We start from the raw sequence: 27012 nt of genomic DNA on the forward strand, positions 1-27012 counted from the left end.
GGCCAGCGTGGTCTGTCCTTGCAGGCCCTTCCCCAAGGGCAACCAGAGGCAAAGCAGAGGCGGTGTGGTGGGTAAGGGAGCAAAACTTAAGGGAGGGGGCCAGAAAGGTTCTTATGTTGGGGGCAAGGGCTGGGAGAGGTGACTTTTTCCACCAAAGGGAAAGTCACCAGGCCAGGTCAGGCCCCCTCTCTACTCAGTCGCCTCTTGCTTTTTTTTTTTTTTTTTTTTTAAGTATCCACAGTTCATGGGCCTTTCTTTGTAGATGTGTTAGTTTTTGGTCCAGGGACAATCAGGTCTCATGGTTTGGACGCCATTCTCTTTAAGGTAGCTGTGCACACCCCTGCTGCACCCATTCTGCTTTGATCTCATGGTGAGCTTCTCAGAGTCTGACTTTTCTTTCCAGCTCTGGGTGTAGGTGAGGGGAGCGGGGACAGATGCATCTCCGTGGCTGCTGGATGGAATTATGACCCTCACTTTATGTATGAGGAAGCCGCGATAACAAAACCGTGCTTTGTAGATGAAGGGTGTCACACCATACGCTCCCTGGGGTAGACACCCCGGGGGGGGAGGGGGCTGATGTCAATAATACCTCCTGGCCCCGTGGCACGGAGCACAGAGCCTCCCCATCAGGAGCCTTCCGCACATGCCTGCACGTGGGAATCCAAGGATGGGTGAAGCTGGGGCCACGGGGCAGTGGTTCCTTGCAGGGTCTGCCTGCCAAGAGGGGATATTGGAAGAACTGTATGACAGTTGTAGGTGGCAGAACTGAGTGGAACCGCTCACATCGTTACCCAGTCCCCCACCTAAAAGCTCACATTTGCAGAATGACTCACTGGGATGAGGGGGTCCAAACTGTGGCCCTGAAGTAAAGAGAATCTCAGGGTCAAAAGGGGATTCGAAGGCACCTACTTGCCTACCCAAATTATTCACTTTCCCCACAACCCTAGTTCCCAGAAATTTACATTTCAAAGACCAATAAAATTTCCCCCAAAATTTTGGAGACCAAAAAGTAAGACTATTGCCAAGTAAGGTTATTAGGGAAAAAACCTATAATCTATATATACCATATTTCATAAAACAAAGACTCCCTGAATACCAAACCCTTTGAGAAGACTCAGATTAAAGGATAATGCTTTCTTTTTAACCTAATCTTTAATAATAATAATAATAATAAAGTCTACACCCAACATGGGGCTTGAACCCTGAGATCAAGAGTCGCATGCTCTTTCAACTGAGCCAGCCAGGTGCCCCTAAAGGATAGTACTTTCAATGGAATGCATTTAGTTACACAAAAAAAACCCCAGTACATCCTCTGATGAAAACTAGTTTGGAATCACAGCCCTGTACCAGCCCCTCAATGATCCGTGCAGCACTTGCTAAATTTCTTTAGTGGTGGGAGCTCACCATTTCTGAGATGGCCCAACTTATTTTCCAAAAACTCTCACTACTAAGATTTTTTAAAGTATACAAATAGGGCCACCCCGGTGGCTCAGCTGGTTAAGCATCCGACTCCAGCTCAGGTCATGATCTCTCGGTTCATGAGCTCAAGCCCCACGTCTGGCTCTGTGCCGACAGCTCAGAGCCTGGAGCCTGCTTCAGATTCTGTGTCTCCCTCTCTCTCTGTCCCTCCCCTGCTTGTGCTCTGTCTCTCTCTTTCTCTCAAAAATAAACATTAAAAAAATATACATATATATAGATATATTCTTTGTTTTAAATGTTTATTTATTTTGAGAGAGAGAGAGGGAGAGAGAGAATTCCAAGCAGGCTCCACACTGTCAGCACAGAGCCCGACACGGGGCTCCATCCCACGAACCATGAGATCATGACCTGAGCCAAAATCAAGAGTCAGACGCTTAACCGACTGAGCCACCCAGGTGCCCCAAGATACATTCTTATAAAAAATTAATCTGCTAGGGGTAATGTTTCAGTAACTTTGGTCCCTTCACTCTACTCCATACTCTGCAACCACCTGCAGCACCGATTCCATTGAGGCCAGGTGAATAGTAAGAATGACAGCTAAAACCCCAAGTGCCCACTATGAGCCAAACACTGCTATGGGGTTAATATGTATTCATTCAATTACTTCCTAGACCAACCTCATGGGGTAGGTATAAGTATTATTCCTCCTTACGGAGTTTTAGGAAGCACAAAGAATAATTTGCCCAAGTAATGGCCAAGTTCACACTGCAGCTCCAGCAGCCAGGTTCCAGAGCCCATCCTTCTTTCTTTTTTTTTTTTTTTTAATGTTTATTTATTTTTGAGAGAGAGAGAGACAGGATGTGAGTGGGTGAGGGCAGAGAGAGAGGGAGACACAGAATCCGAAACAGGCTCCAGGCTCTGAGCTGTCAGCACAGAGCCCGATGCGGGATTCGAACCCACAAACCGTGTGATTGTAACCTAAGCCGCAGTTGGATGCCCAAGTGACCGAGCCACCCAGGTGCCCCCAGAGCCCATCCTTCTTAACTATGGCACTTGTAGGAAGGCTTCCTGACAAATCCAATTTGAAGGCAAGAAATACATTCTTCACATCCCTCCTCCTCTCGTGGCCCCTGCCCCAGTTCAACTTCTCCTTCCATTTCCCCTGGATGGCCACAGTAAACCCAACCCGTATCCCAGCCTCCACTCTGCATCGAATGTACTCCCTCCAATCTCGCACACATTTAAGTTGCTGGTTTAAATTTATTCTCCACATAAAGGTAGTTACGCTCGATTAAAGAAAAGTTGGGAAATACAGAAAAGCAGAAAGAAAAGCAAAAAGAATCCAATGTTATTCATAGCCTTACCAACCACCAAAACCCCTCTGTGAACATTTTGATAATATTCCTTCCAGTCTCTCTTTTGTAATACATGAAGCCTTTTTATCCATACGTGAGATTTTTTTTTTCAAAAACTTGGCTATCACCACACTAAATCTATAATTTTAGTGAAGCTTGTGGGCATTTTTCACATTATTAAACAGAAAGCTGTTAATGTAAGGTTAAGCTCTGGTCATCTTAATTGTTGCTCGAAAATTTCCACAGCTCCTCCCATACCTATCAAATAAATTTCAGATTCCTTAGTTTGGCATTCAAGGCCTTTCCAAAGCTCCTCCCATTCCTATCAAGTAGATTTCAAATTCCTTAGTTTGGCATTCAAGGCCCTCTATAACCTATTGCAGTGTTTTTGTTGTTTTTAAAGATTTTAAAGTAATCTCTACACCCAACGTGGAACTTGAACTCGCAACCTTGAGATCAAGAGTTGCACGCTCCATAGACTGAGCCAGCCAGGAGCCCCTACTGCAGTGTGTTTTACCTCCCATTTTCCCATACCCTGGCCCCCGCCCCAACACGCATTCTTAGCATATGGGATCTCCACTGCTTGACCTCTCCCTACACCCACCCGCTGGGCCTTTGCTGATACAAGTTCCAGATTTAAAGGACACATCCACTTTGATCGTTCTATGCTGAAAACGAACCCCTATTTCACCCTTTCCCTACCCCAACCTCCACCATCATTGGCTCAGGGCAAATACCTTGGAGTTATCTGTGACTCCTTTTTTTCTCACGGTTCCCAATTCCAATCCATTAGCAACTTCAATAGGCTTTGCCTTGGAATACCTCCCTTTGCAGCACCTGCCCCCTGACCTAAATTCAAACTGCCCGTATTTGTCACCCAGGTGAATGTAACAGCCTATATCTAGAACCTCCCTGCTTTTCACTCTGGTCTCCATGCACGCTGCTTCCGAGGCAGGAGTCAAAGGGTTCTTTAGAAAAGTGAATTAGGGGTGCCTGGGTAGTTCAGTCAGTTATGTGGCCAACTCTTGATCTCAGCTCAGGCCATTATCTCACAGTTCATGAGTTCGAGCCCCTCGGTGGAGCCTCACCTCAGGCTCTGCACTGGCAGCACTGAGCCTGCTTGGGATCCCTCTTTCCCTACTCATATTCTCTCTCTCTCTCTCCCTCTCCCAAAAATCTCCAATGGCTTCCCATCATATTTAGAATAAAATCCAAAAGGCTGAACCCCATCTCCTTGACCTCATTTATTACCACTCCTACTTTCCTTTACTACCCTCCAGCCACATTTGCCTCCTAGCGGTACCGGAAACTCAATAACCCATTCAGGTCTTAACTGCTTTGTACCTGCTACTTCCTTTGCTTGGAAAGCTCTTCCTCTAGGGCCGTGCTGTCCATAATGGTGGCCACATGTATCCACTGAACACCTGAAACGTGATTGCTCTCAACTGAGATGTGCTTCTGAGTGTAAAATACACACCAGATCTCAAAGGCTTAGTAAAAACGATACAAGATATCACATTAATAATTTGTCTATTGGTTACATGATGAAATAATATTTTAGATGTATTAGGTAAAATAAAATGTTATTAAGGGGCGCCTGGGTGGCTCGGTTGGTTGAGCATCTGACTTTGGCTCCGGTCATGACCTCGCGGTTTGTGGGTTCAAGCCCTGCATCAGGGCTCTGTGCTGACAGCATGGAGCCTGGAGCCTGCTTCGGATTCCTGTGGCCCCCTCTCTCTCTGCTCCTCCCTATCTCGTGCTCTGTCTATCTCTCTGTCTCTCTGTCTCTCTCTCTCTCTCAAAAGCAAATAAACAGTTAAAAATATTTTAAAAAATAGTGTTATTAAAATTAATGTCACTTGTTTCTACTTTTTTTTTTAATGTTTATTTATTTGAGAGAGAGAGAGAGACAGAGAGAGAGAGCAAGCAGGGGAGGGGTAGAGAGAGGAGGAGACACAGAATCCGAAGCAGGCTCTGTGCCGACAGCAGGGAGTCCGATGCAGTGCTTGAGCTCAGGAACTGTGAGATCATGACCTGAGCCAAAGTCGGACACTTAACCAACTGAGCCACCTAGGTGCCATGTTCTTTCTACTTTTTAAAATGTGGCTACAAGAATATTTAAAATTATACATGTGGTTTGCCTTGCATTTCTATTTGGCAAAGCTGCCCCAGGACACTGGTTCTCCACCCTGGCTACACATCGGAATCACCTAAAGAACTTACAAAATACCGGTGCCGGGGCTCCATCTCCAGAGATTCTGATTTGATTGGCATGGAGTGTTGCCTGGGCGCTGAGATTTTTAAAAGCTCCCTCAGACGATTCTAATGTCCAGCTAGGACTGAGCACCACCACAGCTCTAGATATTCTCACGGATCCTCACTCAGGTCTCAGCTGGAACGTTACCGCCTCAGAAAGGCCTTCCCTGACCAGCCCCATTCAAAGGACTCCATCACGCCCAGGCGTTCACGTTCTATGCCCAGGTCCTGCTTTATCTTTCTTCATAATTTTCCCACGGTCAGACATTACGTACTCATTTGTTCATATGCTTAGGGTGTGACCCCCTATCAGAATGTAAGCTCTCCAAGGGCAGAAAGTGTGCCTCACCTCTGCAGTGTTTTCAGTATCTAGAACAATGCAGAGCGAGCAGAAGCTTAATAATATTTGTTGCAAGAGGGGCGCCTGGGTGGCTCAGTCGGTTGAGCGTCCGACTTCGGCTCAGGTCATGATCTCACGGTTTGTGGGTTCGAGCCCCGGGTCGGGCTCTGTGATGACAGCTCAGAGCCTGGAGCCTGCTTCGGATTCTGTGTCTCCCTCTCTCTCTCTGTTCCTCCTCCGCTGGTGCTCTGTCTCTGTCTCTCAAAAATAAATAAAAATGTTAAAAAAATTTTTTTTAAATGATAATATTTGTTGAAAGAATGAATGAATGTTCAGGCCATGGATGGACACACGAAGCTGAGGGCCCTGACTGCTGGTAGTAGCCACCAGTCATCAAGCTGGCCACATCTCAGCAAGTCACTATAAACAATGGCCATGTGACATGCTGGGCATCACCTAGCTTTATTCCTCTCTCTTATCCTCCCCAACTCCCTCCCTGTATAAATTTGATATGTTTCTGGAAGATAGTTGGACTGTAAGCACCAAACATTTAGGGGCACTTGTGTGGCTCAGTTGGTTGAGTGTCTGACTTTAACTCAGGTCATGATCTCATGGTTCATGGGTTTGAGCCCTGTGTCAGGCTTTGTGCTGATGGCCTGGAGCCTGATTGGGATTTTCTCTCTCCCTCTCTCTCTGCCCCTCCCCTATTCACTCTCTCTCTCTCTCTCAAAAATAAATAAACATTTAAAAAGTGTTTAAAAAAATACTTATATTTGGGGTGCTTGGGTGGCTCAGTCGATTGAGCGACTGACTCTTGATTTCGGTTCAGGTCATGATCTTGTGGTTCCTGGGATGGAGCCCACGTCGGGCTCTGCACTCATAGCACGGAACCTGCTTGGAATTCTCTCTCTCCCTCTCTCCCTGCCACTCCCCTGCTCGAGTACACTTGCTCTCTCTCACTCTCTCTCCCTCAAAGTAAATAAATGTAAAAAAACCTCATATTATCAGCAAAACTAAAAGGCAACCGACAGAATGGGAGAAGATATTTGCAAATGACATATCAGATAAAGGGTTAATATTCAAAATCTGTGAAGAACTTATCAAACTCAACACCCCAAAAAACAAAGCATCCAGTGAAGAAATGGGCAAAAGCCATGAATAGACACTTCTCCAAAGAAGACATCCAGGTGGCTAACAGACACATAAAAAATGCTCAACATCACTCATCATCAGGAAAATACAAATCAAAACCACAATGAGATACCACCTCACACCAGTCAGAATGGCTCAAATTAACAACTCAGGCAACAACAGATGTTGGCAAGGATGCAGAGAAAGAGGATCTCTTTTGCACTGCTGGTGGGAATGCAAACTGGTACAGGCACTCTGGAAACCAGTTCCTCAACAACTTAATAATAGAACTACCTTATGACCCAGCAATTGCACTACCAGGCATTTATCCAAGGGATACAGGTGTGCTGTTTCGAAGGGGCACATGCACCCCGATGTTTATAGCAGCACTATCGACAATAGCCGAAGTATGGAAAGAGCCCAAATGTCCATCGACAGATGAACAGATAAAGAAGATGTGGTATATATATATACGATGGAATATTACTCGGCAATCAAAAAGAATGAAATCTTGCCATTTGCAAATACATGGATGGAACTAGAGGGTATGATGCTAAGCAAAATTAGCCAGTCAGTGAAGTCATATGATTTCACTCATATGAGGAATTTACGATACAAAACAGATGAACATAAGGTAAGGGAAGCAAAAATAATATAAGAACAAGGAGGGGGACAAAACATAAGAGACTCTTAAATACAGAGAACAGACTGGGGGTTGCTGGAGGGGTTGTGGGTGGGGGGATGGGCTAAATGGGTAAGAGCCATTAGGGAAGACACTTGTGGGGATGAGCACTAGATGCTCATACATAGGGGATGAATCACTGGAATCTACTCCTGAAATCATTATTGCACTATATGCTAACTTGGATGTAAATTAAAAACTTAATTAACTAATTTTTTAAAAAACCTCATATTCTTCTAGGAATCTAGTCTAAGGGAGCCAGGGGATAAGAATAATTACATTTACTTGGATAAGCATCTCAAAATTATACATAACTTTTAAAGATATGGAGGAATGCTCACTATATTAAGTCAGAGGAGAGAAGAAGAAAAAAAAAACAAATCTGAGTAGAAAAAAAGGGTTATGATGGTTAAAAAAAAACAAAACCAACCAACCAACCAACCTGGCTAGAGAAGATTAATTCCCACTACATTAAAGAATCAATGCACGGTTGGGACGGGGCAGTGGGGGAGTGGAGGCATGTTCTGTCTCTTGATCTGGCATTTTGTGTGTGTCACATGACACCGGTGATTTGTGTTCCTGTTTTATGCCCAGAGAGAAATTTTCTAAAACATTACTATTGGTCATCTCCACATGGTGGAATTATGGGTGATTTAATTTGTTCTTCCAAAAATGTTCTATATTTTCTAAAATAATGTGCTATATTTCTTTTTTTTTAATGTTTTATTTTATTTTTGAGAGAGACAGACAGACAGAGTGCAAGCAAGGAGGGGCAGAGACAGAGGGAGACACAGAATCCGAAGCAGGCTCCAGGCTCTGAGCTGTCAGTACAGAGCTCGACACGGGGCTCGAACTCATGAGCCATGAGATCATGACCTGAGCCAAAGTCAGCAGCTTAACCGACGGAGCCACCCAGGCTCCCCACTATATTTCTATATTTACAAAAAAGTGAAAAAGTTGTAAACCTCAGTCCTAATAGAAATGAGCATGCCTTATTACAGGCTTTTTGCAAAGCAATTTATTAATAGGTATCAAGGCCTTTAAAAACATTCAGGGGCACCTGGGTGGCTTAGTCGGTTGAGCGCCGACTTTGACTCAGGTCATGATCTCGTGGTTTGTGGGTTCGAGCTCCACGTGGGGCTCTGAGCTGACAGCTCAGAGCCTGGAGCTTGCTTCAGTTCTGTGTCTACCTCTCTCCCTGCCCTTCCCCCACTCATGCTCTGTCTCTCAAAAATAAATAAACATTAAAAAAATTTTAATTTAAATATTCAAACCAGGAATAGAAAATGTTTGGGAAAAATCCACAGGAAATCATTAACAGTGATCACTTTTGTGGAGTCTGTCTGGGGAAAGAGGTGTTAGGGAACTTTTACTTTTTTAATTGGTATATTTCTTCACAGTTTATTTATTTAACATAGAGTATGTGCTACTTTCAGAATCACACGCAGACATACACACACACACACACACACTAGACCAGGATTCCTAGACCAGGAATCCTATCTCTAGAAATCTATCCTTGTGTTGTTGTTTTTTTAATTTTTTATTTATTTTTGACAGAGAGAGAGAGACAGAGCATGAGCGGGGGAGGGGCAGAGAGAGAGGGAGACACAGAATCTGAAACAGGCTCCAGGCTCCAAGCTGTCAGCACAGAGCCTGACGCGGGGCTCGAACTCACGAACTATGAGATCATGACCTGAGCCTAAGTCAGATGCTCAGCCAACTGAGCCACCCAGGCGTCCCTAGAAATCTATCCTTAAAAAATATTACTAATAGATAATCTGAATAGGCCTATATCTATTAAAGAAATTGAATCAGGGGCACCTGGGTGGCTCAGTCAGCTGAGTGTCCAACTCTTGATTTCAGCTCAGGTTATGATCTCAAGGTTCATGAGTTTGAGCCCTGCTTGGGATTCTCTTTCTCTTCCTTTCTTTCTCCCCCGTTCATTCTTTCTCTCTCTCTCTCTCTCTCTCTCCCTCCCTCTCTCTCTCTCTTAAAATAAATAAATAAACTTTAAAAAAAGTGACTCAATAAGTAAGAAGTTTCCAAAATAGAAAGTACCAGGCCCAGATGGGTTCACTGGCAAATTCTACCAAACATTTAAGGAAGAAATTATACCAGTTCTCTACAATCTCTTTCAGAAAATAGAAGTAGAAGGAATACTTCCCTATTTATTCTATGAGGCCAGCATTATCCTAATATCAAAACCAGACAAAAACATTATATATGTGCTGCCGAAGCGAGCACCAGACAAAAACATTATAAGGAAACTACAAACCAAATCTCTCATGAATATAGATGCATAATTCCACCACAAAATACTAACAAATTGAATCCAACAATGTATAAAAATTATACACCATGACTAGGTGAGATTTACCCCAGATATGCAAGTCTGGTTTAACATTCAAAACTCAATTAATATAAAATGTCATATCAATAGGCTAAAGAAGAAAAAAATCACATGATAATATCAACAGATGCAGAAAAAGTATTTCCCAAAATCCAACACTCATTCATTATAAAAACTCACAACAACTAGGGATAGAGGGGTACTTCTTCAACTTGATAAAGATCATCTACCCAAAACCTATAGTTAATATCATACTTAATGATGAGAAACTCAGCTTTCCCACTAAGATCAAGAACAAGGTAAAGATGTCCCTTCTCACCACTGTTTTCAACATTGTACCTGAAGTCCTAGCTAATACAATAAGACAACAAAAGGAAATAAAAGAGATACAGATTAAGAAGGAAGAAACAAAACTGTATCTGTTCACAAATGACATGATTGCCTATACAGAAAGTCTAAAAGAATCAACAGCAACAAAAATCCTCGAATTAATAAGCAATTGTAGAAAGGTTGCAGGATACAAGGTTAATATTCCAAAGCAAATCATCTTCCTATATACCAGCAAATGGAACAAGTGGAATTTGAAATTACCACTTATATTAGCCACCTGCTCCAAAATAAAACATTTATTTATTCTTGATATGAAATATCATATGAACAGGGGTGCCTGGGTGGCTCAGTCAGTTGAGTGTCCGACTTCAGCTCAGGTCACGATCTCGCAGTCAGTGAGTTCGAGTCATGTCGGGCTCTGTGCTGATAGCTCAGAGCCTAGAGCCTGCTTTGGATTCTGTCTCCCTCTCTCTCTGCCCCTCCCCTGCTCACGCACTGTTCTCTCTGTCTCTCAAAAATGAATAAACATTAAAAACATTTTTTTAATTAAAAAAATATCATATGAACAGACCTCAGTGAGAAAAACTATAAAACTCTGATGAAAGATATCAAAGAAGAACTAAATAGAGAGCTATTTATTTCATGTTCACGGGTAGGAAGACTAACTATTGTCAAGATGCCAGTTATTCCCAACTCGATCTGTAGATTCAACACAATCCGAATAAAAATTCCAGCAACTTATTTTATGGATATCAACAAACTGATTCTAAAGTTTATATGAAGACACAAAAGACCCAGAATAGTCAACTCAGTATTGAAGGAGGAGAACAAAGTCAAAAGACTGACAATACCCAACTTCAAGACAGTGTGGTATTGGTGAAGGAATTGACAAAAAGGTCAATGAAACAGAACAGAGAACCCAGAAATAGACCCATAAATATAACCAACTGATGTCGGGGGCACCTGGGTGGCTCATTCAGTTGAGTCCAACTCTTGATTTCGGCTCAGGTCATGAACTTACAGTTTGTGAGTTCGAACCCCACGTTGGGCTCCCCACTGATGGTGCAGAGCCTGCTTGGGATTCTGTCTCCCTCTCCCTCTGCCCCTCCCCTGCTTGCACTCTCTCTCAAAAATAAATAAACTTAAAAAAAAATACACACACACACACACACACACACACACACACACACCCAACAGATTTTTGACAAAGGAGCAAATGTAATACAATGAAGCAAAAAAATTCTTTTCAATACATGGTGCTGGAACAATTGGACATCTACATACAAAAAAATGAATTTAGATATAGACCTACATTATTCACAAAAACTAACTCAAAATGGATCATAGACCTAAACATAAAACTCAAAATTATAAAACTCCTAGGAGATACCATAGGAGAAGCCTTAAATGACCTTGGATAAGGTCATGATTTTGTGGATAGAACACCAAAGGAATGATCCATGAAAGAAATAATTACTAAGTTGGGCTTCATTAAAGTTAAAAACTTCTGGGGGCGCCTGGGTGGCTCAGTCAGTTGAGCATCTGACTCTTGGTTTCAGCTCAGGTCATGATCTCACGGTTCAAGAGTTTGAGCCCCACCTCGGGGTCTATGTTGAGGGCTCAGAGCCTGCTTGGGATTCTGTCTCCTCTCTCTCTCTCTCTCTCTGCCCCTCCCCTGCTCTCTCTCTCTCTCTCTGTCTTTCTCTCTCATGCTTGTGTGCACACACTCTTTCTCTCTCAAAATGTTTGCTTAAATAAACTTTAAAAAATTTAAAAACTTCTGCTCTGCAAATGACAATGTCAAGAGAATGAGGAGTTGGGCTACAGATTGGGATAAAATATTTGCAAAAGATACATCTGATAAAGGACTGTTGTCCAACATATATAAATTCTTAAAGCTCTACAATATGAAAATTAATAATCTGAATTAAAAATGGGCAAAAGTCCTGAACAGATACATCACCAAAGAAGATATACAGATTGCACATAAGTATACAAAAAGATGCTCAACATCGTATGTCAGCAGGGGAATTAAAACTAAAACAAAGATGAGATACCACCTGTATAGGAAAAACCTCACAGTCCTCCTATATATTTATCCTTTACTCTCACATGACTACCACACTCACAATGCTTCTGACACCAGATGTGTGGGGTCTTTTTTCCCTACACCAGGCAATTCTGCAACACCGACTGGGTGTCCTGTAATTTTCCTCAATTCTGACACTATCCAGTCGGAGATAGGGTCAGATCCCACAGGTGAAGGGCTCACTCCCACAAGACTTCCTCCACTTCAGATGCCAATCACAAGTCGTAGGTACCCAGGTTACCCACAACTTTATCCAACTGTCTACAGATCGAAGTTCCCATGATCTCCTCCTCCTTGGGTTTGATTAATTTGCTAGAACAGTTCACAGAACTCAGGAATATATATACCAACATTTACCAGTTTATTAAAGGATATGATAAAGGATACAGACGACCAGCCAGGTGAAGAGATACATAAGGTGAGGTCTGGAAGAGTCCCAAGCTTCTGTCCCTGTGGAGTTGGGGTGCATCACCCTCCTGGCATGTGGATGTGTTTACCCACCTGGAAGTTTCCCAAACCTCATACTATTGGGATTTTTGTGGAGGCTTCCTCATGGAGGCATTAATCATTAAGTCCATTTCTATCCCCTCTCCCTTCTCTACAGAATGGGGGGATGGGGCTGAAAATGCTAAGCTTTTAACCATGGTCTTTATAGTAACCAGTTCCCACCCAGAAGCCATCTGTGAGCCCACCCAGAGTCACCTCATTAGAGCAAAAGGCATTCGCATCACCCAGGAAATTCGAAGGGGGATGTAAGATCCCTATGTCAGGAACCTGGGTCAAAAATCAAATATCAGAACAAAAGATGCTCCTAGCACTCTTATGTCAGGAAATTACAAGGGGTTTAGGAGCTCTGTGCCAGGAACCAGGGACAGAGACCAATATGTATTTTTTCTGTTATTTCACACCACCGCACACCTATTAGAATGGCCAAAAGCCAGAGCACTGACAACACCAAATGCTGATGATGGTGCAGAGCCACAGGAACTCTCACTCATTGTTGGTGGGAATGCAAAATGGTGGAGACACTTTGATGACAGTTTGCAGATCCTTACAAAACTAAATACATTCTTGCCATAATTCCAGCAATTGTGCTCCTTGGCATTTACCCAAATGAACTGAAAACACGTCCCACAAAAACCTTCATGTTGGTGTTTACAGCAGCTTTATTCATAACTGCAAAAAACTTGGAAGAAATTAAGATGTCCTCCAGTTGGTGAATGGATAAACAAACTATGGTTCATCCCGACAGTGGAATAACATCCAGTGGTTTAAAAAGTGGTGGGGGAGGGGCGCCTGGGTGGCTCAGTTGGTTAAGCTGCCAGCTTCAGCTCAGGTCATGATCTCAGTTCGTGAGTTCGAGCCCCGTGTCAGGCTCTGTGCTGACAGCTCAGAGCCTGGAGCCTGCTTCAGATTCTGTGTCTCCCTCTCTCTCTCTCTGCCTCTCCCCATTTGCATTCTGTCTCTCTGTCTCTCTCTCTCTCAAAAATAAATAAACATTAATAAAAGATTTCCTTAAGGGGGAAAAAAGGAGCTTTCAAGCCATGAGAAGACACGGAGGAAACTTAAATACAGATTACTAAAAAGAAGCCAATCTGAAAAGACTACATATTGTATGACTTGAACCACATGACATTCTGGAAAATGCAAAACTATGGAGAGAGTGAAAAGATCAGTGGTTGCCAGGAGCTAGTGGGGAAGGATAGATGAACAGATGGAGCACAGAGGATTTTCAGGGCAGTGAAACTACTCTGTGTGATACCACAACAGTGGGTACGTGTCATTATACCTTTGTCAAAACCCATAGAAGGTACAACACCAACGGTAAACCCTAACGAAAACCATGGACTTTGGATGATAATGATAATAATGGGACAGTGATTAGAACCGATGTGCCCCTTTGGTGCAGGATGTCAATAGTGGGAGAGGTTGTATATGGGTGGGGACAGGGAACACATAGGAACTCTCTCTACTTTTCGCTCAGTGTTTATGTGAACCTAAAAAACAAGTTTATTAATTTAAAAAATTACTTATGCATAGGAGTATAACCCTTTGATTATTTGTGATAGCAAAAACGTGTAAGCAATCTTACAGCCTGAAGGCAGAGAAACGGTTATAGGAATTACATCCCACGACCACTCAGTTCTAGCTGTGAAGTATTTATAATGAGCACGGCAAATGCCGAGAAATTAAAAAAAAAAAAAAAAGCAAGTATATATAATTGTATGAATGGAATGATAAAATCATGCATTGCAAAAAGTCTAGGAGTAACCTGCTGCAATGTTAGCAGCGAGTTGTCTTTGGGTTTCAAATTTTGCTTTTATTAGTGTGTATTCTTTTTATTTTTATTTTTTTAAACATTTATTTATTTTTGAGAGACCGAGACGGACAGAGCATGAGTGGGGAAGGAACGGAGAGAGAGAGAGGGAGACACAGAATCCGAAGCAGGCTCCAGACTCTGAGCTGTCAGCACAGAGCCTGACGTGGGGCTTGAACCCACGAACTGTGAGATCATGACCTGAGCTGAAGTCAGATGCTCAACTGACTGAGCCACTCAGGCGCCCCAAATGTGTATTCTTTTTATTGTAAAACTCGGGAGAGAAAACTTAAAAATACAGAAATCGATAGCAAACAGAAATCACCCATCACCCCATTACCTGGAGGTAAGAGAGATCACCTTCAGTTGTGAGACAGTGGGTGATTTTCTTTTCTTTCTGTTCTACTATTTGTAGATTTTCTACCAGGAGTAGGAAATTTAATGTCCTTTATTTTTGTTTTAAAAATTTTTTTTAACGTTTATTTATTTTTGAGACAGAGAGAGACAGAGCTTGAACGGGGGAGGGGCGAAGAGGGAGAGGGAGACACAGAATCGGAAGCAGGCTCCAGGCTCTGAGCCATCAGTCGAGAGCCCAATGCAGGACTCGAACTCACAGACCGCGAGATGGTGACCTGAGCTGAAGTCGGACGTTTAACCGACTGAGCCACCCAGGCGCCCTTAACGTCCTTTAAAATAATCCTCTTAGGGGAGCCTGGCTGGCTCAGTCGGTAGAGCATGAGACTCTTGGTCTCGGGGTCGTGAGTTCGAGTCCCATGTGTGGCATAGAGTTTACTCAAAATTTAAAAAACTAAAAACTAGTAATAAAACGAAATCATCCGTTTCAGGCATCCGTTCTAAGGCCACCAACAGACTCTCCGCAGAATCTTCCGGTTTCAGTGGGTCTCTCATCTCTGCCTGTGCTCTTATTTGTGTCTGTTTTAGCATGGGACATAGTTTACCCCATGCTTACTAACAGTGTACTTGCATTTCCCTCACTTATTGCAAGCAGAGATGAGTCTTACCCTTTTTTATATTCTAGCTCTGTATCAAGAAATTTACCGGGGCCCCCGGGGGGCTCAGTCGGTTAAACATCTGCCTCCTGGCTTTGGCTCAGGTCATGATCTGAGCTTGAGCCCCCCTCAGCTCTGTGTTGACAGTGCAGAGCCTGCTTGGGATCTTCCCTCTCTCTCTGTCCCTCTCTTGCTCGCTCTCTCTCTCTCTCTCAAAATAAATAAGTAAACTGAAAGGAAGGAAGGAAGGAAGGAAGGAAGGAAGGAAGGAAGGAAGGAAGGAAGGAAGAGATTTACTTACTAAATGTCGCTGGCCAGTGTCTTCATGTGCCCTCCCCCCAGCCAACACAGTGGATGCTCAAAGAGGATCCACCTTCTTTTAGGGGAGTTTCATGGCCTAAATCTCTCCCAACTTCCTAGCTGGACTGTTGATCCATCTCTCCTTCCCACAGACCAGGACACAAAGGGCAGGGCATTTTTTTCCAGAAGGGCCCCAGTCATAATGCACCTTTGTATGAAGAAGCAACCTTTGCACTGGCTCCAATTAGTATTTTCAGAGAAATCCGTTTATCAGATTAAATAGTTGGCACTAACATGCAGAATCTGACCCTGGGACAGAGATATAGGAAAACTGAGGTGGGGTGGCGAGCGGGGGTGGGGGTGGGGGCAGAGCAAAGATCTGGCTGGTGGGGAACAAACAGTGTGAGTGTTCTGGGGTAGACGAGGCAGACTGGGGGCAAGACAGGCAGGAGGGCAGGGACTGGGTTGGGACAGCCCAAACTCGGGAGACCAATAAAATAAATTTCACCTGCTTTACCAAAGAGCTCAGAGCCACAGTGTGAGACAAAACCCAGGGGCAGTAGGAGAATCAAGCAGGATACCAAGAACAGCCTCAATCTGTCATTTTAGGATTTCATTCTGTCCCTAATGATGACGATATCCACAATTATATAGTGCCACTGGTCTATGCTTTTTATTGTATTAACTTGATCAATCTAAAAAACCAGAAGAGATCAGTATCACTATCTTTATGTTACAGAGGAGGAAACCGGCGCAAAAAGATTAAGTAACTTGTCCAAGTTCCCTCACCCAGACATGGACAACCTAAAGTGTGAACCTATCAGAACCTGTGCCCAGCCACGCCGACTGCTCCCCAAGTACTAAGAGGGCACAAGGAGATCTTCCCTTCCAAGATGAGGCCCCTGGGGCCTCTGCTCAGCCCTTTCGCTTTTCCTTTCTGGTTCTCCAGGAGGAAGCAAAAGGGCTGGAAAGCCTGGAGCACTGAGGTGATTTTTACTTGCCTTCAGTACCATTTAAAGGTGACCCATGAACAAGCTCTAAAAAAAAAAAAAAAGAAAGAAAGAAAGAAAGAAAGAAAGAAAGAAAAAAAATGAGATCCTCCCACCCCTGTGTCCTATTCAAAAGCTCCCCTTGTATCAGCCTACCCAGCCATTGAGTTTAGTTTAGCCTTGCAAATAACCTCTAAGCAACTCCTGGAGCCCAGAGAAGTTCAGGCATTTAAAAAATACTTATTGTAGGGGTGCCTGGTTGGCTCGGTCAGTAGGGCATGAGATTCTCGGTATCAGGGTCATGAGTTCGAGCCCCACATTGGGTGTAGAGCCTACTTAAAAAAAAACACAGGGGCACCTGGATGGCTCAGTCGGTTAAGCCTCTGACTTCGGCTCAGATCATGATCTCATAATTCATGAGTTCAAGCCCCACATCGGGCTCTGGGCTGACAGCTCAGAGCCTGGAGCCTGTTTCAGATTCTGTGTCTCCCTCTCTCTGCCCCTCCCCTGCTCCTGCTATGTCTCTCTCTGTCTCTCAAAAATAAATAAATATTTTAAAAAACAATAAAAAAGATACTTATTGTATACTTACTATGTGCCAAGCACTGGTCTAGGTGCCAAAATAATTTTGGGGCTGAAAGGATTATTACAGTAAACAAGATGGCAGAAAAATTTGAGGGTCTCCTCAAGCAGGGATGAAACACATGGGACGACTGAGGTGACTCCCCTTTGCTCCATGGCCCAGGCCTTTCCAAGCTAGGAACAGGTCAGGAGTGGCTGATGTAAAAATGTCTCTGAGACAGGAGATGCTTAATAGAGGGCTTTCAGACACACTGACACCACAAGATGGAAGGGGCCTGGATCCCTGAGCCACTCCTTGGAGGTTCTGAGGTGAAAACAGCTGTCCAATGTTACATAACCTGTTACAGTAAAGTCTGTCGTGTTGGGAGAATGACAGACAACAGTTCTGGTATGTTCGGTGGAACTGTGGAAATGGGCTTCCCACGGTCTGGGAAGCCCACCTTGGTCACCCTCTTCCCCACAGGGCTCATCTCTTCTGTAGCACCTTGTTTGAATTTCTACAATGGCACTTCTAGTGGATGTTTTAGGGTCAACCTTCTATTGGACGGTTAGCTCCTTAAGGGTGGGGCTTAAGTTAAGCCCATCACTCAGGTGCTCAAGAAACTGAGATGATTCGGTGGGGAGAAAGGAAGAACAATGTAGCTTTGGACAGAACGTCTAAACTGATGATAAGATACCCAAGTGGTCCTACTCTGCTAGCATTTTATTTTTTTAATGTTTATTTGTTTGAGAGAGAGAGAGTGCATGTGCATGCGAGTGGGGGAGAGGGAGAGAGAGAATCACAAGCAGGCTCTGTGCTAATAGAGATCAATGCAGGGGCTTGATCTCACAAACCATGAGATCATGACCTGAGCCAAATTCAAGAGTTGGACACGTAACCAACTGAGCCACCCAGGCGCCCCTCCGCTAGCATTTTAAATCAGGGCTTCAGGCTCAGGTAAGAGGTTAGAGGTACTTTGGAATGTCAAAAAGTGTCAACATTGAGAATTCTAAGAGCAGAAGAGATCCTGGAGCTCAAGATCATGGTAGCCAGGCACTGTGCCGAGCTCTTTTCATCGTTATTTTACTCCATTCTCAGAGCAACTCCAGGAAGTAGTTACTATGATTGCAACTTCAAAGACGAGGAAGCCAAGACTTAGGTTATAATGGTCACATACTGGTAAGTTGAGAAGCTAGAATTCAGATACAAGCAAGGGCAACACAATAAGCATAATCATAATCATAAAGACATTGATTTACTTTTTTTTTAATTTTAAAAAATTTTAAAAAAACTTTTTTTAGTAGGCTTCATGCCGAGTATGAGCCCAATGTGGGGCTTGAACTCATGACTGTGAGATCAAGACTGAGCTGACATTAAGAGTCAGACCTTTAACTGACTGGGCCACCTCAGGTGCCTCTCGGGTTAGTATTAGTGAATACCTAGGATGCCCCAAATAATTTAGCACCTTTTTTAAGTAAACTCTACGCCCAACATAGGGCTTGAACTCCTAACTCTGAGATCAAGAGTGATGTGCTCTACCAACTGAGCCAGCCAGGTGCCCCTAATTTAGTACTTTTAATACATTTATATCTTGCAACCATCCTATAAATAGTATCTACAAATGCAAAAGTATATAGCTCTACTAACCAACTAAGCTCTTAACCACTACAGCTTTAAGTAAGCGTTTGGGGACACTCACTATTAAAGGCTACAAAGATAATAATTTGCAAAACACTTCACAGTTTGCAAAGTGATTTCACATCTTATGTCATTTGATTCTCACAACACGATGAAGGGGGATGGGGAAGGCAAGTGTTTTGATACCCAATTGAAAGATGAGGAACCTAAGACTCCAGGATACAATCAAGATTAGAACGGAGGCCTTATGACTTCTAATCCAGGCATCATTAAAAGCATAAGTAGAGGGGGGCTCCTGGGTGGCTCAGTTGGTTGAGCATCCAACTTCAGCTCAGGTCATGATCTCACGGTTCACGGGTTTGAGCCCCTTATTGGGCTCTGTGCCGACAGCCCAAAGCCTGGTGCCTGCTTCAGATTCTGTGTCTCCCTCTTTCTCTGTCCCTCCCCCATTGTGCCTGCATGCTCTCTCTCTCAAAAATAAACATAAAAAAAAAAAACCCACCTTTTTTTAAGTATAAGTAGAAAAGAAATTATACATAGATAGGCTGAAAGTTAAATGATGGAAATAATATGCTAAATAAATACTAAATGAAAAGAAGTTTATGCCAAATATTAACATGGGATAAAAGAGGGGCACCTGGCTGGTTCAGTCTGTAGAGCATCTGACTCTTGATCTCAGGGTCATGAGTTCAAGCCCCACATTGGGCATGGAGCCTACTTAAAAACAAAAACAAAACAAAAACATGGGATAAAATAAACACTAAAACAAAAAGTATTATAAAAGATAGGCACCATGTGATTTGAAAACGTGCCATGGGGGCGCCTGAGTGGTTCAGTGCGTTAAGCATCCAACTTCGGCTCAGGACATGATCTCGAGGTTTGCGAGTTCAAGCCCCACATTGGGCTCTGTGCTGACAGCTCAGGGCCTGGAACCTGCTTCAGATTCTGTGTTGCCTTCTCTCTCTGTCCCTCTCCAACTCATGCTCTGTTTCTGTGTCTCTCTCTCTCTCTCTCAAAAATGAATAAACATTAAAAAAACATTTTAAAAAGTGCTATAATAATTTGTTTCCTAGAATACAATATTCTAAATCTATATATCCCACACTAAAAAACTTTAAAACATATAAAGCTAAACTTGACAAAACTGTAAGGAGAAACTGATAAATCCACATCAGGGTAAGAGTTTTAATACATGTTTTAAAAGTATATTTATTTGTTGGGAATGCAAGCTGGTGCAGCCACTCTGGAAAACAGTATGGAGATTCCTCAAAAAACTAAAAATAGAACTACCCTACGACCCAGCAATTGCACTACTAGGCATTTATCCACGGGATACAGGTGTGCTGTTTTGAAGGGACACATGCACCCCATGTTTATAGCAGCACTATCGACAACAGCCAAAGTATGGAAAGGGCCCAAATGTCCACTGATGGATGAATGGATAAAGAAGATGTGGTTGGTATATATATACAATGGAGTATTCCTCGGCAATCAAAAAGAATGAAATCTTGCCATTTGCAACTACGTGGATGGAACTGGAGGCTTTGATGCTAAGTGAAATTAGTCAGAGAAAGACAAAAAACATATGACTTCACCATATGCGGACTTTAAGAGATAAAACAGAGGAACATAAGGGAAGGGAAACAAAAATAATATAAAAACAGGGAGGGGGACAAAACAGAAGAGACTCACAAATATGGAGAACAAACTGAAAGTTACTGAAGGGGTTGTGGGAGGGGGATGGGCTAAATGGGTAAGGGGCACTAAGGAATCTACTCCTGAAATCATTGTTGCACTAGATGCTAACTAATTTGGATGTAAATTAAAAAAAAAAAAACAGGGGCGCCTGGGTGGCTCAGTCGGTTGGGCGTCCGACTTCGGCTCAGGTCATGATCTCGTGGTCTGTGGGTTCAAGCCCCGCGTCAGGCTCTGTGCTGACAGCTCAGAGCCTGGAGCCTGCTTCGGATTCTGTGTCTCCCTCTCTCTCTGACCCTCCCCCGTTCATGCTCTGTCTCTCTCTGTCTCAAAAATAATTTTTAAAAAAAATTAAAAAAACAAAACAAAACAAAATAAAACAAGTTAATGAAAAAAATGGTAATTCAACCCAAAGACACAGGTTGTTAGATTCTAGCCATCCTAGTGGTGTGAACTAGTATCTCGTGGATTTGATACGTATTTTTCTGATAACTAGTGATGTCAAACATCTTTTCATGCGCTTACTGGTGATCTGTATGTCTTCATTGGAGAAATATCTATTCTGATACTATGTTCATTTTAAAAATTAAGTTATTACTTCAAAAAAAAAGTATATTTATTTGTGTTTGAGAGACAGACAGCACAAGCAGGGAAGGGGCAGAGAGTGTGTGGGAGACACAGAATCCAAAGCAGGCTCCAGGATCTGAGCTGTATCGTAGATCCCAATGTGGGGCTCAAACCCACAAACCACGCAATCATGACCTGACCAAAGTCAGATGCTTAACTGACTGAACCACCCAGGTGCCCCTAATACATCTTTTGAAATAAATGATAGATCAGGCAGACAAAACAAAGTATATGTGCATGTATGTGTGTATAGATATCAAGCTTATTAAATAAATGTGTGTGTGTTGAATACACATTCATTTCGAGCATATAAATTTACTACATATTAGGTCATAAAGCAAGTCTCAAAACATTTTTAAAAATGTACGTTACAAAGACTGTGTTAACTGATGCAAATGCAATTAACTTAGAAATGATAATCAACAACAAAAAGTCCCACCCATGTGGATATTTTAGCACACACTTCCAAATAACTTAAGGTCAAAGAAAAAAATCCTTTTTCAAAATTGTTTTTTTATTTTTTTATTTTTTTAAATTTTTTTTAACTTTTATTTATTTTTGAGACAGAGAGAGACAGAGCATGAATGGGGGAGGGGCAGAGAGAGAGGGAGACACAGAACCGGAAGCAGGCTCCAGGCTCTGGACCGTCAGCCCAGAGCCCGACGCGGGGCTCGAACTCACGGACCGTGAGATCGTGACCTGAGCCGAAGTCGGACGCTTAACCGACTGAGCCACGCAGGCGCCCCTCAAAATTGTTTTAAGAAAAAAATCTTAATGAAAATTAAAAAAAATTTTTTTAAGTTTTATTTATTTTTGAGAGAATAAGAAACAGCGCGTGAGCAGGAGAGGGGCAGAGAGAGAGGGAGACACAGAATCCGAAGCAGGCTCCAGGCTCTGAGCTGTCAGCACAGAGCCTGATGCGGGGCTCCAACCCTCGAATCGTGAGATAGTGACCTGAGCCACAGTCTGACACTTAACTGACTGAGCCACGCAGGCGCCCCTTAATGGAAAATTTTTAACAACTAGAACTAAATGAAAATACTAGATTGTAAAACTATGGGATGCCTACAATCGGACCCAGCTCTTCCACTTCCAGGTACCTACCCACCCAAGAGAAATAAAAGTTCATGTCCACAAAAGATTTGTACAAGGATGTGCACAGTTGCTACATTCATAATAGCCCCAAACTGGAAATAATCCAAATGTGCTTCAAGAGAGAATGAATAAACAGTGTATATCCATCCATATATTGGAACAAAGTTGGTAATAAAAAGGAACAAATTAACTAATACACACAACATGTGCTGAGTGACAAAAGCTGGACACAAAAGAGAATATACTGTACAATTCCATTTAGATGAACTTCTAGCCAAGTACAGTTCTAAACAGATTAACTCCAGTGGTGAAGGGCAGACAATCCATAATGAGCCCCATGGAACTTTCTAGGATGATGGAAATGTCCTGCATCTTTAGATGACAGTAACATGGGTATTTACATTTGCTAAAACTCAAAAAACTGAAGATGTTAAGATCTGTGCATTTTATGATATGTATTGTCAGGAAGGAAAAAAACATACAGGATGCAACATAAACATAGGGAAACATACAGCCTTAAGCATACATATTAGAAAGGAAAAAGATTCCAAATTGGTCAACCAAGCTCAGAACTTAGGAAGTTAAAAAAAGAGCAGCAGAATAAATCCTAAGAAAGGAGAAAGCAATAAGAGTAAAAATTAATGAAATGGAAAATAAATAGTAGTGAAAAAGTTGTATGTTCAAAGTTGTATTTTGTATGTTCAAAATAAAATAGACAAAACTTAGGTAATATTGACCAAGAAAAAAGACACAGGGGCGTCTAGGTGGCTCAGTTGGTTGAGCGACTGACTCTTGATTTCGGCTCAGGTCATGATCCCAGGGTTGTGGGATCAAGCCCCGCATCTGGCTCTGTGCAGCAAGATTCTCTCTGCCCCTCCACCCCCATAGAAATAAATAAAGTTTAAAAAGAAAAAAGATACAAATAATGATGGAGATTTAAAAAGTGATATATTTAAGGCTACAGCTGACTTTTAAAAATGAGAAAAATATGAACTTTATGCCAATAAATTTGAAGCAAGCTAGACAATATTACAAAAGAATATAACTTATCAGAACTAACCCAAGAAGAAAAGAGAAACGCCCATATAGTTCTGTATGCAGAATAACCACATATTTTATTATCCAAACCAGGATTTTCTTTCTTTCTTTCTTTCTTTCTTTCTTTCTTTCTTTCTTTCTTTCTTTCTTTCTTTCTTTCTTTCTTTCTTTCTCTTTCTCTCTCTCTCTCTCTCTCTCTCTCTCTCTCTCTTTCTCTCTTAGAGAGAGAGCACATGCAAGTGGGGAAGGGGCAGAAGGAGAGAGAATCTCAAGCAGGCCCCACGACTCGCACGGAGCTGGATGCAGGGCTCAATCTCATGACTGTGAGATCATGACCTGAGCCTAAGTCAAGAGTTGGACCCTTAACCTACTGAGCCACCCAGGTGCCCCAATGAACCAAGACATCTTTAAAGTGTTTATTATTAATAGACATGCCAGGGAATAGGCAAAACCTGGCCTTAACCCCGGGGAAACCAGGATGTATGGCCACTTTACTTACAGCCATAAGCAAAATGTAAAATCTTCTAACAAAGACGATACCAGGCCTAAAAGGTTTCCTAGGAATGCTCAGCTAAACCTTCACAAAAGCATCAATTCCAATTTTATGCCATTTTTCTTAGAGGTTAAAAAAAAGAAACACTCTCAACTTATTCAATGAAGTTAATAAAATCTTAATTCTAAAATGGACAAATATAGTATGAGAAAAAAAACTTACAGGTTAATATCACTTAGGAGCATAGATGCTGATCAAGCTGGATCAAAATACAACCAAACCAAATCAAATCCAGCAGTATATTAAGAAGATAATATATCATGTCCCAATTCAATCTGTTTCAGAAAGGCAAAGAAAGTTTAACATGAAAATGTTCCTGTAGGGGTGCCTGGGTGGCTCAGTTGGTTGAGCGTCCAATCGTGATTTTGGCTCAGGTCATGATTCCAGGGTCATGGGATCGAACCCCAAGTTGGGCACTGCACTGAGTGTGGAGCCTGCTTGGGATTCTTCCTCTCTCTTCCTGTGCCCCTCCCCCATTCATGCTCTTGCTCTCTCTCTTTTTCTAAAATAAATAAAATGAAAAAAATTTTTCTAATAAAAATGAAAAAAGTAAAAATAATTTATAGCATTTACAATGAAAAAAAGAAAACCCATGAATCATCTCAATAGATGTCGAGAAAGCATTTGATAAAATTCAACACCTCTTAAAAAGTATTTACCAGGGGGCACCTGGGTGGCGCAGTCGGTTGGGCGTCCGACTTCAGCCAGGTCACGATCTCGCGGTCCGTGAGTTCGAGCCCCGCATCGGGCTCTGGGCTGATGGCTCGGAGCCTGGAGCCTGTTTCCGATTCTGTGTCTCCCTCTCTCTCTGCCCCTCCCCCGTTCATGCTCTGTCTCTCTCTGTCCCAAAAATAAATAAAAAACGTTGAAAAAAAAATTTTTTTAAAAAGTATTTACCAGAAACCTATAGCAATCATTGGTAGTAGTAGTAAACCCTGAGAAGCACTTCCTTCTGAGGGGACTGGGGCGGGTAGAGGGATGGGCAAAGTGGGTGACATGGTGTGGGAGATACAGGCTTCCAGTTATGGAATGAACAAGCCATGGGAGTAAGAGATACAGCATAGAGAATATAGTCGATGATATTGTAAGAGTTATGTATGGCCTCAGATGGTAGCCACACCTGTGGTGAGCATAACATAACCTATAAACCCATTAAATCACTATGTTGTACACCTGAAATTAATGTGACTTTGTGTGCCAAGCATACTTCAACGAAAAAAAATAGGGAGTGACCGGCTGTCTCAGTCGGAAGAGCATGCGAGTCTTGAACTCGGGGTCCTGAGTTTGACGCCCACATGGGCTTAGAGATTACTAAAATAAATACATAAATAATCTAAAAGAAAGAAAAAGGAAGAAAGAAAGAAAGAAAGAAAGAAAGAAAGAAAGAAAGAAAGAAAGAAAGAAAAAAGAAAGAAAGAAGCAAAGAAACAAAGAAACAAAGAAAGAAAAGAAACAGCATTTCCTTCAAACTCAGGAACAAATCAAGGAGGCCAGCTGTTCCTGCTTCTGGGTTGACATTACACTGGAGGTCCTAGCAAAAGCAGAAAGCAAAAGAAAACAAAAGTATAGAATGAGACAGAAACAGGGATGTCATTATTAAGAGATGATGTGGTTGTTTGGATAGAACCTCTTCGAATCCACAAATCACTAATATCAATTAGGAGAATGACAAGCAAAACTCAGAGGATGTCAGTCGTGTTTATTGGAGGGATGACACCAAAAGGGAGACACAAGAAGTGTCCACGGGGTTGCTGATGTTGTATTTAAGTTGCAGGGTGGGTATATGACAGGTTTAGTTTTGTTACACTGCTTCGTAATTTTTACATATATACACACATGTATTCAGACATACGCATTCATATTTTTGTATCACAGTATTCATAATTCAATTTAAAAGTTTAAATAAAATGTCTTTTTACTTTCTATATCACACATTGATGAGTTGTTCTATTCTTTTACCATGCAAATGTGAAAATTCTGTATCGGGAAGAAAAAAAATGATTAAAGAAAGAAACAAAAGCCAATGAACAGAAGCTGGGTGGTTTGATGGATGGGCTGGTGGGTGGCAGTGAGGGTGGTTAATAAGGCCAAGTCCAATTAACGTCAGGACAAGGGCTTAGTCAAGAACTGAGAAGAGGCTGGAAGATCTGGGGAGGGGGGCAGGGAAGACCGATAGCAGTGACCTTTAAGAGGGCAGTTTTTATAGGCTGGCAGGAGGCGGAGCCCAAAAGCAGAGGGTTAAATCGTGAATGAATAAATAGCAAAAAACTGGAAACCACCCAAAGGCCTAACAATCAGGGCCTGGTGAAACAACCATAGCACCATTCATAGAAGAAATGATGCTGTGTCCACACATAGACGGGCTTACAAAATTAGGTGACGTAAAAAATTTCAGGACACAAGATAGCGTTTGTGCAGATCACAATCATGAAGGACATGCGTGTGCTGTGAGGAACCGACAGAATTGGACAAGATCAAGTCATGTTTGTGGAGGCTGTTTGAAGGCTAGGGGATTTTTTTTTTTTCTTTTCTGGAATGCTGGCAATCAACAAACAAAAACATGTAATGTTTCTTTAAAATCAAAACAAGGATGGGGTGCCTGGGTGGCTCAGTCGATTAAGTGTCCGATTAAGCGTCCGAATTCGGCTCAGGTCATGATCTCACAGTTTGTGGGTTCAAGCCCCTCATCAGGCTCTGCACTGAGAGCTCGGAGCCTGGAGCCTGCTTCAGATTCTGTGTCTCCCTCTCTCTCTCTGCCCCTCTCTCACTCATGATCTGTCTCTCAAAAATTAAAAAAAAAAAAAAAATCAAAAGAAAGGCTGATGAAGAAATGGAGGGAGCAAGGGAGGCCATTCAGTGGAGAAATCTGATGGTGACAGGAAGGAATGAGAAAGCACAACAGCTGGTGATGGGGAGGAGAGGGAGATGCCGTCTGTTTCCTTTATTGCTGATATTTCTTTTTTAATTAAAAAATTAATAATCCTCCTTTTAACAAATTCAGCCTAGAAGTGTGGGGTGTGTGTGTGTGTGTGTGCGCGCACGCGCATGTGTGTAGTCACAGAACCCTCTGCCCCATCCCTGCCCCCCACTGTTAATAGTTAAGTGTAGCTTTCCAGAGCTGTACCATTTTCTATTATATGCAGCTCACTGGTTTTTAATTACAGAGTGAGACAGGCTTTCTAAAGTAGAGCATGAGAGGGAGTAAACAGAGAAATCTCCCATCCTCCAGAGCT

The 27012-nt window shown here is 42.5% G+C and overlaps 1 protein-coding gene and 1 long non-coding RNA gene across 5 annotated transcripts in view; both read right to left on the reverse strand.

The window, feature by feature from the left end:
• Positions 1-27012, reverse strand: part of CCND3 (cyclin D3) — a 98901-nt gene that overhangs the window by 36886 nt on the left and 35003 nt on the right. The gene's annotated exons all lie outside the window — the stretch shown is intronic.
• Positions 16199-21592, reverse strand: LOC131514204 (uncharacterized). Its single transcript, XR_009262980.1, has 2 exons — positions 20848-21592; positions 16199-20617 (listed from the first exon to the last, which is right to left on the reverse strand). It is a non-coding gene; the product is annotated as an uncharacterized LOC131514204 (long non-coding RNA).

Source organism: Neofelis nebulosa, chromosome 6 (genome assembly GCF_028018385.1).
Source record: "Neofelis nebulosa isolate mNeoNeb1 chromosome 6, mNeoNeb1.pri, whole genome shotgun sequence".
Lineage (NCBI taxonomy): Eukaryota > Metazoa > Chordata > Mammalia > Carnivora > Felidae > Neofelis > Neofelis nebulosa.